The following is a 15,063-nucleotide window of genomic DNA, read 5'->3' on the forward strand; positions in this document are numbered from 1 at the left end:
AGACGACACGAAAGAGAGGTTGAACAGGCTAGTAATAGGGGTTGCAACAATTTCGGCAGATCATTTTAGAAAGAAAGGGTCCAGATTGTCTAGCCCGGCTGATTTGTGGGGGTCCAGATTTTGCAGCTCTTTCAGAACATCAGCTGACTAGATTTGGGAGAAGGAGAAATGGGGAAGGCTTGGGCGAGTTGCTGTTGACCGCGGTAGGGGTAGCCAGGTGGAAAGCATGGCCAGCCGTAGAAAAATGCTTATTGAAATTCTCAATTATAGTGGATTTATCGGAGGTGACAGAGTTTCCTATCCTCAGTGCAGTGGGCAGCTGGGAGGAGGTGTTCTTATTCTCCATGGACTGTACAGTGTCCCAGAATGTTTTTGAGTTTGTGTTGCAGGAAGCAAATTTCTGCTTGAAAAAGCTAGCCTTGGCTTTTGTAACTGCCTGTGTATATTGGTTTCTAACTTCCCTGAAAAGTTGCATATCACGGGGGCTGTTCGATGCTAATGCAGAACGCCACAGGATGTTTTTGTGTTGGTTAAGGGCAGTCAGGTCTGGAGAGAACCAAGGGCTATATCTGTTCCTGGTTCTAAATTTCTTGAATGGGGCATGCTTATTTAAGATGGTGAGGAAGGCATTTAAAAAAAATAACCAGGCATCCTCTAATGACGGGATGAGGTCAATATCCTTCCAGGATACCCGGGCCAGGTCGATTAGAAAGGCTTGCTCGCTGAAATGTTTCAGGGAGCGTTTGACAGTGATGAGTGGAGGTCGTTTGACCGCTGACCCGTTACGGATGCAGGCAATGAGGCAGTGATCGCTGAGATCTTGGTTGAAAACAGCAGAGGTGTATTTAGAGGGCAAGTTGGTTAGGATGATATCTATGAGGGTGCCCGTGTTTACGGCTTTGGGGTGGTACCTGGTAGGTTCATTGATCATTTATGTGAGATTGAGGGCATCAAGCATAGATTGTAGGATGGCTGGGGTGTTGTCCCAGTTTAGGTCACCGAGCAGCACGAGCTGCCGACAGACACTTCAGAACAAACTTCCTTTAGATTTTTTTGGGGGGGACTATCTGTTGTTCCATGTAGTGAATATGTTTTTCAATGTGTTTGTATGCGCTAATTATCAAATAATTGTTTTAAATATTTTTTTTAGACTTCAAGGGTTCTTAAAAATCCAAATCAAATAGCTAAATGATTCTTGGTATGACCTTAAAACGATTCCATAAAGCTTAGTTGAAGCACTTCTTACCTCGAAATGACCTCACTGTTCATGTTGAATAAAAATGTGTCCGTCAATTTGAACTAAGCCAGCTGCTAAATTGTTCATCTTACACCTTGCCTAGGCTACTGTAGGCTATCTGAAATTAGATGTAGGCCTGTCAGGGGCTATAGGCTACCTGCTTCTAGCTAACCAAACCATGGAAAAGTTGAATTACAATCATAAACCCAGATTTTAGTCATTAGGCCTAGCCTATATCTATTGAAATGACAAGTCAATCTCGCAAATAGGCCATTTATAACGGTTTGTAGTCTTAACATCTGGTACATAATAATGGCACAATTCCATAAAATAGTCTTCGTTTAGTAAGGGCGAATTATCTTTTCACTTGCGACATATTCAAATTCCTTTATTAGTCACATTATCTGGCAATAATTATTTAGCTTCTAAGGTCATTAGAAGTTAAGTTTCCTTTTTAATTTGCTTAATAACATTATGGAAAAAGAGTTTATTAGCTAAATGTGGGAACTCTTCTCTTTTCTGCGATCAAAAAACATTAGGCCAGTTTTCAGGCCTTGTGGGCGGGTTTTCAGTAGTCAACAGGGTTAGCTAGGCCTGGCAGCCCTGTTGACAGCAGTAGTTGTCACCAATAAATATGTTGCTCACTACGAATTGTACTTGGCTCTACACTGTGACAACAATTGTCTGACTTTTTTTTCTATAATAACTTATTTGAGTCTTGATTGCTTTTGCATCAGCAGCATCCCTTTCCCTCAAATGGTGGGATCCACTGTGGTCTATGAAATGGCTAGGGATGCTATACTATGAGGTAGAGCGATGCTTGAGTAAATCTCTCTATTTTCATCTCAAGTGGTGTGAAGTAGCTCGCGGGTCTGTGTACCCACATCCACACCAGTCAGAGCTGGCCCTAGCCATTTTAGAGCCACCACTCTTGACAGCGGATACATTTCCTGCAATTCAAGAAAATGTTGCAGTTTTAAAGATGCACTATGCAGAAAATCTCTCCGCCATTCCCTGATTGCTAAAATTGTAATAGTTCACTTAATTTCAGTTTGTGACAAAACAAGCAAGTATAATGTAGAGAATCATCTAAACCGCTTTGAAATGTACTTTCCATAACCCAAAATATTGTATTTTCAGCTCTTTGAAGCAGAAGCTGGTGTGCAAAACCTTAAGTAAAAGATGCAAAAAAAAACTCTACTTAAGAACGGGAAGCATAGAAATACCCATATAGAACAGATGCTTCTTAGACTTGCTTTCAATGACAATGACAGATCTAGGACAAAGTCTTTTATGTGAATTTGGTCGGGTTCACAAATGTTACATACTCCAACTTTAAAGCAAGTTTGCTGCAATTCTACACAATTTGCCATGGGCGGACAGAAGATTTAGCAATTTATAATGCAATTCTGCACATTTTGCCACGGGGTGGAAATACATTTTTTAAGTTGTACAGTTAATTTACATTAACATTTTACATTTACGTCATTTAGCAGACGCTCTTATCCAGAACGACTTACAAATTGGTGCATTCACCTTATGATATCCAGTGGAACAACCACTTTACAATAGTACATCAATATTTTTTTTGGGGGGGGGGGGTTAGAAGGATTACTTAATCCTATCCTAGGTATTCCTTAAAGAGGTGGGGTTTCAGGTGGAAGGTGGTGATTGACTCCGCTGTCCTGGCGTCGTGAGGGAGCTTGTTCCACCATTGGGGTGCCAGAGCAGCGAACAGTTTTGACTGGGCTGAGCGGAAACTGTGCTTCCGCAGAGGTAGGGAGGCGAGCAGGCCAGAGGTGGATGAACGCAGTGCCCTTCTTTGGGTGTAGGGACTGATCAGAGCTTGAAGGTACGGAGGTGCCGTTCCCCTCACAGCTCCGTAGGCAAGCACCATGGTCTTGTAGCAGATGCGAGCTTCAACTGGAAGCCAGTGGAGAGAGCGGAGGAGCGGGGTGACGTGAGAGAACTTGGGAAGGTTGAACACCAGACGGGCTGCGGCGTTCTGAATGAGTTGTAGGGGTTTAATGGCACAGGCAGGGAGCCCCACCAACAGCGAGTTGCAGTAATCCAGACAGGAGATGACAAGTGCCTGGATTAGGACCTGCGCCGCTTCCTGTGTGAGGCAGGGTCGTACTCTGCGAATGTTGTAGAGCATGAACTTACAGGATCGGGTCACCGCCTTGATGTTAGTGGAGAACAACAGGGTGTTGTCCAGGGTCACGCCAAGGCTCTTAGCACTCTGGGAGGAGGACACAATGGAGTTGTCAACCGTGATGGCGAGATCATGGAACGGGCAGTCCTTCCCCGGGAGGAAGAGCAGCTCCGTCTTGCCGAGGTTCAGCTCGAGGTGGTGATCCATCATCCACACTGATATGTCTGCCAGACATGCAGAGATGCGATTCGCCACCTGGTTATCAGAAGGGGGAAAGGAGAAGATTCATTGTGTGTCGTCTGCGTAGCAGTGATAGGAGAGACCATGTGAGGATATGACAGAGCCAAGTGACTTGGTGTATAGCGAGAATAGGAGAGGGCCTAGAACTGAGCCCTGGGGGACACCAGTGGTGAGAGCATGTGGTGCAGAGACGGATTCTCGCCACGCCACCTGGTAGGAGCGACCTGTCAGATGCCCAACTCGGAGAGGGTGGAGAGGAGGATCTGATGGTTCTCAAAGGCAGCAGATAGGTCTAGAAGGATGAGAGCAGAGGAGAGAGAGTTAGCTTTAGCAGTGCGGAGAGCCTCCGTGACACAGAGAAGAGCAGTATCAGTTGAATGATCAGTCTTGAAACCAGACTGATTTGGATCAAGAAGGTCATTCTGAGAGAGATAGCAAGAGAGCTGGCCAAGGACGGCACGCTTAAGAGTTTTGGAGAGAAAAGAAAGGAGGGATACTGGTCTGTAGTTGTTGACATCGGAGGGATCGAGTGTAGGTTTTTTGAGAAGGGGTGCAACTCTCGCTGTCTTGAGGACGGAAGGGATGTAGCCAGTGGTCAAGGATGAGTTGATGAGCGAGGTGATGTAAGGGAGAAGGTCTCCGGAAATGGTCTGGAGAAGAGAGGAGGGGATAGGGTCAAGCGGGCAGGTTGTTGGGCGGCCGGCCATCACAAGTCGCAAGATTTCATCTGGAGAGAGAGGGGAGAAAGAGGTCAAAGCATAGGGTAGGGCAATGTGAGCAGGACCAGCGGTGTCGTTTGACTTAACGAACGAGGATCGGATGTCGTCAACCTTCTTTTCAAAATGGGGGGGAGGGGGAGGAGGATTTTCCTGCGATTTGACAAATTTCCTGCGATTCGACAAATTTTGCCATAGGGTGAAGAGAAATGTTTGACGTTTTTAATTAATATGATATCTAAGTGAGAGTGACTAACATAATCAATGGGGGGCCCAGGTTGGTAATTCCACCATGATTACCACAAGTTTAAATAGCCGGCTAGACTAACTTACCAATCTAAAACATTTTAGCTGACATGGGCTAACTGAGAGACTGTCACTGACTGACATAACAAAAGAAAGCTGCTGATTCACAACCAAATGTAGAAACACACTTTGCATTGACCTGTTCTACTTTCCACAGTGAATGCAATAAACTTGATTAATTTTTCCCAGTCAGGTGACAAATTGTCCTCTCTGTCACGCCCTGATCTGTTTCACCTGTCCTTGTGCTTGTCTCCACCCCCCTCCAGGTGTCGCCCAATTATCCCCTGTGTATTTATACCTGTGTTCTCTGTCTGTTTGTTCGTCTTGTTCGTTCAAGCTTACCAGCGTTTTTCCTGTCAGCTCCTATCGTTTCCCAGCCTCTCTTTGCTAGTCCTCCCGGTTTGACCTTTGCCTGTCCTGACCCTGTACCCGCCCGCCTGACCTCTCTGCCTGACCCTGAGCCTGCCTCCCATCCTGTACCTTTGCTCCACCTCTGGATTACTGAACCCTGCCTGTCCCTGACCCTGAGTCCGCCTGCCATCCTGTACCATTGCCTTACCCTGGATTTTCAACCCCTGCCTGCCTTGACCTGTCATGCCTGCTCCTGTTGCTACAATAAACAGTATTACCTCAACAGTCTGCATCTGGGTATTACCTTGATTCCTGATACTCTCAGTCCCCTCTGTGGCTTCGTCAGTCAGTCCCTCTCTGATCTCCAGCCTCTGTTTTCTCTCTGTCATCCATTTAGCACTATAGTGGCAGCAGGGTTTGTTGCTAAGCAATAGAATCTGCTTCCTAATTGCAGACATTGTTATGCTCCACAACTGTGCCTTTGTTTGTTTCCCCTCTAAAGGCTAGACTAGTGGAATTGGCAGAGGTGCTGACTCCTTCTGACATAGAAAAGCTGCATTTAAATTAGAAACACCCTTCTTCACTCTGCCAGACACCCTGGGCAGCGGCTGATTGCTCAAAGAAGGTAACTTACATTGATATTTTAGTCATTTAGCAGACGGTCTTATCCAGAGCGACTCACAATTAGTGTGTTCATATAGCTAGGTCAGACAACCGCATATCACAGTCTTATTTATTAAGTCCCTCAATAAAGTGGTTATCAGCAAGGGCAGTACTATTAGGAAAAGGTTAAAAAAAATGGGCGGACTCAACTCGTAGGGCAGACTAATTTCCTATTGTCCTGGCTGGTTCATATTACTAGATTATCATTTGAATGACAAGTAAAATCTGGTAGATAGAAAATCTGGAACATTCTCCTTGAGAACATACCTTGCATGTACAGCGATGACGACTTCATACATTTGAGGCCATCTTACCCATTGACTTTGTTGACTTGCAGATACCATAGCCCTAAAGGATTCTGTTAATTTCTTACAGGCCAGCTGAAGCACAGTGTTTTTTGGTTAAACCCATACGCCCCAGTGACAGTCATTCTATGGCCACTGCCACCTTAGGCTGGAGGTAGCCTAAAAAACAGACCTCCCAAGATGGTTTTAATGAAACCACCTCCATCTGCGTCCCAAATGGCACCCTATTCTCTACATATTGCATTAAGGGCCCTGGTCAAAAGTAGTGCAGTATATAGGGAAAGGATTCCATTTGGGATGCTGCCCCAGAAAAGAGGTGTAGGGCTGCCCTGGGCCCGGGGGGGGGGGGGCACTGGTACAGGAAACTGACAAGCGGACCACACAGACCTCATACGTCCTAGCACTGAGAAGTCTACTTTGGGGTGACAAAAAGAAACCTAGGGCCTTTATTGATTTCATTCTTCAGGCTGATGTTTCTAACGTTGATAGATGTTTACAACATTAATGCTGCAGTGGAGAGAGGGGGAGGATTTAGGGTTCAGGCAGAGAGAGAAATGTACAGCTGTATTATGTAGCTTCTTAGCTTCTATATGTAGCCTACGAGATCTTCTCTTGTCCCTTGCTTTTGTTAGGTGGCCTATGTTAAGCATAGGCTATTGTTCACATGTTCCAAGTAAGACAAAATGCACATGCATTATCATTTGGAGTGTTCATAACAATCTGGGTTTGGTGTACTTACAAGGCTTATTCTGTACATTTGTGGATCTTTTGTTTCCACATCACATGCTTAGGGAGTATGCAGCTGACTTCTGCTAATCATACTATCCTACGATACAACCCAGATTTCATCAATTAATGCATCCTTTCATGGATGTGTGGTTTTATTGATGGAAAACCTTTGTTACATTTTCAGGGAATTGGATGACTTTTTCATCCAAAATAACACTGCTATTACACCTGTGCTCTGCTGTTAGTAATAGCATCCCATATTTCACATTCATTGTTGTTCCATGAACACCTTCTGTGGTTTGTAATACAACAATGCATTGTGCTCCCAGTGAGCACCTGATCATTCATAATAAGGCAGCCTTCAAATGATATTTCCGTCAGTGGAGCTGTTGGAAGAGAAAATCCTCTCCCATCTTATTACATTCAGGGTCTGCAGAGAGAGAGAGAGAGTATATGAGCTACCTTCCTAGGCTGAATCCCAAAAAGCACCCTTTTTCCTGCAGAAAAGGATCTGGGTAATAGTTCTGCACTATATGGTGAATAGGGTGGCAATAGGGACGCAGCCATAACAGCCCTTCCTGCTGCAACCTAACCTGAATTATAAACAGGGCTATGGAACTCCGCCACCGACGGAACCAAATAGGTGAATAATAATATCCCAAGCAACATTAAAATTAATCATGGTAGGAAATGGATTTTCCCTGTAAGGGGGGGGGTTCAACCTAATCCTGGGCCATATTTGATACATGGCAAATGTCACCAGGAGTGAGACAACAAGAGCAGAATTGTCCCTCATTGCCAGTTATGTAAAACAATGTGTCTAAAGATGAGGTGTTCATATTCATTTTGGTTACTAATGATGATTATTATTGCCAAAGGTCATTCAATGTTCAGCTTGTTGCTTTGCAAATGTCCTATTCTATCCTAGGTCACTAGTTATGCAAAGTGTGTATGAATACAGATCCAAATCGATTTATTTTGAATAACAAAAGCAGATAATACCCTTTTTGGTAACACTTATAAGTACTATTATGTTTTATAAATCAACTGTTAAAGTGTTAGGCTGATGTATTTTGTGTTACATTTTTTCTTCTCTTCGCCATGCACTCTACCAATTATCCAAGCATGTTCTCAACACCACTTACTGTATGAAGCCTATTATTGGTCCACACTGTAAAATCCTCAGATGTAAATGATATAGTGATGAGGTCACAGAAGGAGGTAATAGCAGGTGAGACACTAGACAAAATTGCATGTATCAAGGAGTGTCTCATTTCATCCGCCATTTTGGCTCTCAGCACAGGTTAAATCTCAAATGGCATCCTATTCCCTATATAGTGCACTACTTTGGGCCCATAGGGGTCTGGTCAAAATTAGTGCACTATATAGTGAATAGCGTGCCATTTGGAAAGAAGTCTCATCTGTGATTCATCACTAACAATGACTTGATTTAGAATGAGTACAGCTGTGGTGGGACCACCTTCGATCCTCCTGGGCTTGCTGGTTTCTCTGAACACCCTGATAGGGTTAGGCTGTCTTAGCATAGTGTGTTTTCATTAGTGAGACTCACATAGAGATCCCTGCAGAGAATGACTGGATGATTTCACATTATCCATGAACGTAGTGTTCAATAACATCCTGGTACATCATTTACCAGGTAGTGAATGGTAGCCTACAATAGTAATTACAATGTGATAACCTAGTATTCATTAAACAAGCATAAAACAAAGTGCAAACATCCTTCTTTATTGCTGCCAGAGCATTTTGTAAAGTAATTTTATGATTTCACAATGTTGACAGAGTCACCAACAAATGTGAGTTGACAATAGTATGTCTGTCTGCTGTGGCTAGGGTCTTTCCAGGTGACATGTTGTTTCCAACTACTGTCAGGTAGGGCAAATGATTGCTTCAGGCTGAACCGCTGTTGAATAAGTTGTTTGATGGAAATTCAAAAGGTTAGTCAGTCTGATGTCAGCAAGGTGACTCGTTTCAAGTTTCTTAGAATTCCTTTCCCAGCTTGACACACTGTCTCTCTACCCACCTTTACAGGTGCTTGGTTAGGCTGATCTCATGGTCCTTCTGCCTTCATTATCTCTGAGGAGACAGACAGCTGTGCTGAGGTAAATAAATGCTAATACTAACATGTCTGCCCCTCTGACAACAGATGATAATAGCAGTGTCACTGGGCTGTGGCACTTACATAGCAACCTGAACCTGCAGCTGAGGCAGAAAACCTCTGAACTACTTTAGGTATGGTTCTCTCTGCAGACAGAAATACAGTGCATTCGGACGTATTCAGACCCCTTGACTTTTTCCACATTTTGTTACGTTACAGCCTTATTCTAAAATGTACTAAATACTTTTTTTCTCTCATCAAACTATATACAATACCCCATAATGACAAAGTGAAAACAGATTTGTAGAAATGTTTGCATATTTATTTATTTAAAAATATATATAAAAAAAAAAAAACGGAAATATCACATTTACATAAGTATTCAGACCCTTTGCTATGAGACTCAAAATTGAGCTCAGGTGCATCCTGTTTCCATTGATCATCCTTGAGATGTTTGTTTCTACAACTTGATTGGAGTCCACCTGTGGTAAAATCAATTGATTGGACATGATTTGGAAAGGTCCCATAAATGACAGTGCATGTCAGAGCAAAAACCAAGCCATGAGGTCGAAAGAATTGTCTGTAGAGCTCCAAGACAGGATTGTGTCGAGGCACAGATCTGGGGAAGGGTACCAAAACATTTATGCAGCGTTGAAGGTCCCCAAGAACACAGTGGCCTCCATCATTCTTAAATGGAAGAAGTTTGTAACCACCAAGATTCTTCTTAGAGCTGGCCGCCTGGTCAAACTGAGCAATTGGGGGAGAAGGGCCTTGGTCAGGGAGGTGACAAACCTGATGGTCACGCTGACAGAGCTCCAGAGTTCCTCTGTGGAGATGGGAGAACCTTCCAGAAAGACAACGGAGCAAAGAACAGAGAGATCCTTGATATAAACCTGCTCCAGAGCACTCAGGACCTCAGACTGGGGCGAAGATTCACCTTCCAACAGGACTACAACCCTAAGCACACAGACAAACCAACGCAGGAGTGGTTTCGGGACAAGTTTCTGAATTTCCTTGAGTGGCCCAGCCAGAACCCAGACTTGAACCTGATCGAACATCTCTGGAGGGACCTGTAAATAGCTGTGCAGCGACGCTCCCCATTCAACCTGACAGAGCTTGAGAGGATCTGCAGAAAAGAATGGGAGAAACTCCCCAAATACAGGTGTGCCAAGCTTGTAGCGTCATACCCAAGAAGACTCAAGGCTGTAATCGCTGCCAAAGGTGCTTCAACAAAGTACTGAGTAAAGGGTCTGAATACTTATGTAAATGTGATATTTCAGTTTAGCATTTTTATCAATTTTCTAACATTTAAAAAAAAACTGTTTTTGCTTTGTCATTATGTTGTATTCTGTGTAGATTGATGAGGGGGAAAAAATTATTAATCCATTTTAGAATAAGGCTGTAATGTAGCAAAATGTGGAAAAGGTTGAGGGGTCGAATACTTTCCAAATGCACTGTATAATATGTTTTTAACACATTTAAATATTTTTCTTAGTACCCTTGTGCCATTGTGTGCTCCAAGAATGATGGTATAAAATAAAGGCTTATATGTATTAACAGAATGAAATAAGTTTAGCATATGCCCACTAATTCTCATGGTGCATGAAGAGTATGGGGAATGAATGGAACAGTCTGACTCCAATAGCATATAGACCCTTTAACCTCTTTGACGGGCTATTTTTTTTCAACTGAAAAATCACAAGGGAAGAGCTACCCACCATATGATCAGAGGAACCATCCCACCCAGACCCTGTCTAACACACACACACACACACACACACACACACACACACACACACACACACACACACACACACACACACACACACGGATCAGAGAGGAACCATCCTACCCAAATTCAGGCTGGGGGATTAGTATTCTGGCGACATACCAAGTTGTCGTTGTACCACCCAAACAACCCTTACATCTCTCTTTCACCCACTGGCTTTTACAAGGGATAGAAAGGACATGTGATTCTCACAGCAAGCATTGTGGCCTCCCTCCCTGCTAGGGTCCCTCTGCAGGGAAACAGTGGTGACAGCTTGACTTTAATGAATTAGGCCTAGTGATGATCTGAGAAACAGTCCTCTTCTTATCTGATGTTTCTCTGTTCCAATCCCCATTCTGTTTTCGTCCCTATCATAAAAGTCCCTTGATAATGTTGAGTGTAAAGTACAGTTTTACTATCTGGGCTGTGGTTCATCGTAGAATATCTTTGTTTTCTGTTTGAGAGTACTGATCAGTGTTGGGCTGTTTTTTGTTGATGTTGTGCTGCTAAAATTATTGTTGTATTGTCAGTCTATATCAAAGGAGGACAGAAAAGCCTGTTACAGTAGTAATCATTCTAACCTCATTCCTATACTTCTGTATAATGTGAAGTATAATTGTCCTGAGCAGACAAAATAATGTATTGAATGTCTCTTATTTGACACCCAAACTATTTGCTTCTAAATGGCAGTGTTACTTTTTGCGGTTCAGAGGTGGGTGAAGGGAAAAATAGTGTGTTCTCTCTGCAAAGAACAGAGTGAGGTTTTCATGGGTTGCTTTGAATTCGACTTGATCCTTCAGATGTGTGTGTAGGCTACGTGCGTGCATTCGTGTGTGTGTGTGTGTGTGTGTTGCAAACGTCAGATCAATGGGTATGGTGTTGAAAGGAAGCAGCTGCTGTTTTCTCATTAGCCACTTAAGAAAAAAGTACACATCTGGCCGGCCAACACACACAAACACACACATCATGGCTGCCCAGATCTCTCTAGTCCAAAGTGAAGAGTAATTTGTGTAGCATTTTCAGCAACATAAAGCAGACCGTCAGAAAAGATTTCCAGTGTGATTCTGATTTGAAGAGGCAACATTACTCTCTTGGTAATCATTATCTATTGAAGTGCAAAACAAGCTGTCACCTTGTAGCTGATCCCATTTCTATCTGAATCACAGCAGACAGAGGATAGTTAACAGAGGGAAACACTCCCAAACACTAGAAGAACAGATCCTCTCTTTTACTGAAGGTGATACGAATCTACAACTATACATACACAGTTACCACCAACACAATGAAACCATAGCGAAACACCTCATTGTGTATCAGTGTAACGGGCGTCGTAAGGATTAGACTAAGGTGCAGCAGGAACGTGTATACTCATCTTTATTAAATCAAAAAGAAGGAAAAACAAACAAATCACGTATACAAAACAACGAACGACACTAAACAGTCCTGTCAGGTGCACAGACACAAAACAGGAAACAACTACCCAAAAATCCCATAGAAAAAACACCCCTCTTAAATAAGACCTTCAATTAGAAGCAACGAGGAGCAGCTGCTTCCAATTGAAGGTCAACCCCATTAACTAAACATAGAAATAGAAAGACTAGAACTAACATAGAAATAAACTAACAAGAACATAGCCCAACAAACCCCGAAACATTCTAAACAAACACCCCTCTTACATAGGAACATAGCCCAACAAACTCCGAACCACATAAAACAAACACCCCCTGCCACGTCCTGACCAAACTGCAATAACAAATAACCCCTTAACTGGTCAGGACGTGACAATCAGTAACCTAATCTAACAAGACACGTGCAGTTGAAGTCGGAAGTTTACATAGACCTTAGCCAAAAACATTTAAACTCAGTTTTTCACAATTCCTGACGTTTAATCCTAGTAAAAATTCCCTGTTTTAGGTCAGTTAGGATCACCGCTTTATTTTAAGACTGTGAAATGTCAGAATAATAGTAGAGAGACTGATTTCTTTCATCACATTCCCAGTGGGTCAGAAGTTTACATACACTCAATTAGTATTTGGTAGCATTGCCTATAAATTGATTAACTTGGGTCAAACGCTTCGGGTAGCCTTCCACGAGCTTCCCACAATAAGTTGGGTGAATTTCGGCCCATTCCTCTTGACAGAGCTGGTGTAACTGAGAGGTTTGTAGGCCTCCTTGCTCGCACATGCTTTTTCAGTTCTGCCCACAAATGTTCTATAGGATTGAGGTCAAGGCTTTGTGATGGCCACTCCAATACCTTGACTTCGTTGTCCTTAAGCCATTTTGCTACAACTTTGGAAGTATGCTTGGGGTCATTGTCCATTTGGAAGACCCATTTGTGACCAAGCTTTAACTTCCGGACTGATGTCTTGAGATTTTGCTTCAATATATCCACATAATTTTCCTTCTTCATGATGCCATCTATTTTGTGACGTGCACCAGTCCCTCCTGCAGCAAAGCACCCACACAACATGATGCTGCCACCCCTGTCCTTCACAGTTGGGATGGTGTTCTTCAGCTTGAAAGCATCCCCCTTTTTCCTCCAAGCATAACGATGGTCATTATGGCCAAACAGTTCTATTTTTGTTTCATCAGACCAGAGGACATTTCTCCAAAAAGTACGATCTTTGTCCCCATGTGCAGTTGCAAACCATAGTCTGGCTTTTTTATGTCGGTTTTGGAGCAGTGGCTTCTTCCTTGCTAAGCGGCCTTTCAGGTTGTGTCCATATAGGGCTTGTTTTACTGTGGATATATATTATTTTGTACCTGTTTCCTCCAGCATCTTCACAAGGGTCCTTTGCTGTTGTTCTGGGATGGATTTGCACTTTTCACACCAAAGTACGTTAATCTCTAGGAGACAGAACGCGTCTCCTTCCTGAGCGGTATGACGGCTGCGTGGTCCCATGGTGTTTATGCTTGCATACTATTGTTTGTACAGATGAACGTGGTACCTTCAGGCATTTGGAAATGGCTCCCAAGGATGAACCAGACTTGTCGAGGGCTCCAATTTTTTCTTCTGCGGTCTTGGCTGATTTCTTTTGATTTTCCCATGATGTCAAGCAAAGAGACACTGAGTTTGAAGGTAGGCCTTGAAATACATCCACAGGTACACCTCCAATTGACTCAAATGATGTCAATTAGCCAAACAGAAGCTTCTAAAGCCATGACATCATTTTCTGGAATTTTCCAAGCTGTTTAAAGGCACAGTCAACTTACTGTAGTGTATGTAAACTTCTGACCCACTGGAATTGTGATACAGTGAAATAATCTGTCTGTAAACAATTGTTGGAAAAATTATTTATGTGATGCACAAAGTAGATGTCCAAACCGACTTGCCAAAACTATAGTTTGTTAACAAGAAGTTTGTGGAGTGGTTGAAAAACGAGTTTTAATGACTCCAACCTAAGTGTATGTAAACTTCCGACTTCAACTGTACTTGAGATTTTCTGGGGACCAAACCTGTAACAAATAAGCTATACTCGAGGCTATCTCCAACCTGATTACGTTCTGCGTGAATCTACAGAATGATTGGCTGGTGCTGCAGACCCTTTGGCATGGTGTAACTGTAGTGTGATTAATCGATGGTGCTGGTGACTTTGCCCATTGATTACTAAGTTAAAGTTTGTCTGTAGCACTCACATCTGTAGCTTTCAAAATGCTATAAAAGGCTGGTCATGGCTCACATCCACACCAACATCCCAGACACCCTGTACCTACTCCAAATTCGCATACCTCCCCAACAAATCCTTATTCGATGCAATCTTTATTGCACTCAACACTGCCCTCGCCCACCTGGACAAGAGGAACACCTTTGTGAGAATGCTGTTCATTGACTACAGCTCAGCATTCAACACCATAGTGCCTTCCAAGCTCATCACTAAGCTAAGGACCCTGGGACTGAACACCTCCTTCTGAAACTGGATCCTGGACTTCTTGACGGACCAGCCCCAGATGATGAAGCTAGGCAACAACACATCCATTATGCTGACCCTCAACACGGGGGCCCCTCAGGGGTGCGTGCTTAATTACCTTTTGTACTCTCTGTTCACCCACGACTCGGTGGCCGTGCACGACTCCAACACCATCATTCATTTTGCTGATGACACAACGGTGGTAGGCCTGGTCACCGACAACGATGAGACAACCTATACGGAGGAGGTCAGAGACCTGGCAGTGTGGTGCCAGGACAACAACCTCTCCCTCAATGTCAGCAAGACAAAGGAGTTGATCGTGGACTACAGGAAACGGAGTGCCAATCACGCCCCATTCACATCAACAGGGCTGTAGTGGAGTGTGTCAAGAGCGTCAAGATCCTCAGTGTCCACATCACTTAGGCTCTATCATGGTCCACACACACCAACGCAGTCGTGAAAAGGGCACGACAACGTCTCTTCCCCATCAGGAAGCTGAAAAGATTTGGCATGGGCTCTCAGATCCTCAAAGTTCACAGCTGCACCATTGAGAGCATCTTGACTGGCTG

The sequence above is a fragment of the Salmo salar genome, chromosome ssa10 (assembly GCF_905237065.1).
Source record: "Salmo salar chromosome ssa10, Ssal_v3.1, whole genome shotgun sequence".
Taxonomy (NCBI): Eukaryota; Metazoa; Chordata; class Actinopteri; order Salmoniformes; family Salmonidae; genus Salmo; species Salmo salar.